The following is a 201-nucleotide window of genomic DNA, read 5'->3' as shown; positions in this document are numbered from 1 at the left end:
CTCTCTCGTATTCTATTACTGCATCTTGCTAACTCGGCCATTCTGGATGTCACTAACTCGGCTTCTTCTCCGGAGCCTTTGTGCTCCACTGTCTCTCAGATTAACTCATATCGCAGCGGTGCCTGGACAGCGTGACGTGTGTGGTTGTGCTGCTGCCGTGGTCCTGCCAGATGCCTCCTGCTGCTGCTGCCGTCATTAGTC

General features: G+C 54.2%; 1 protein-coding gene across 1 annotated transcript in view; it reads right to left on the bottom strand.

The window, feature by feature from the left end:
* The window catches only part of epg5 (ectopic P-granules autophagy protein 5 homolog (C. elegans)), a 30,180-nt gene that overhangs the window by 5,789 nt on the left and 24,190 nt on the right, over positions 1-201 (bottom strand). The gene's annotated exons all lie outside the window — the stretch shown is intronic.

This window comes from Epinephelus moara, chromosome 8, assembly GCF_006386435.1.
Source record: "Epinephelus moara isolate mb chromosome 8, YSFRI_EMoa_1.0, whole genome shotgun sequence".
NCBI classification, from domain to species: domain Eukaryota; kingdom Metazoa; phylum Chordata; class Actinopteri; order Perciformes; family Serranidae; genus Epinephelus; species Epinephelus moara.
The sequence above is the reverse complement of the archived record's forward strand: the minus strand, read 5'-3'. Positions and strand labels throughout refer to the sequence as shown.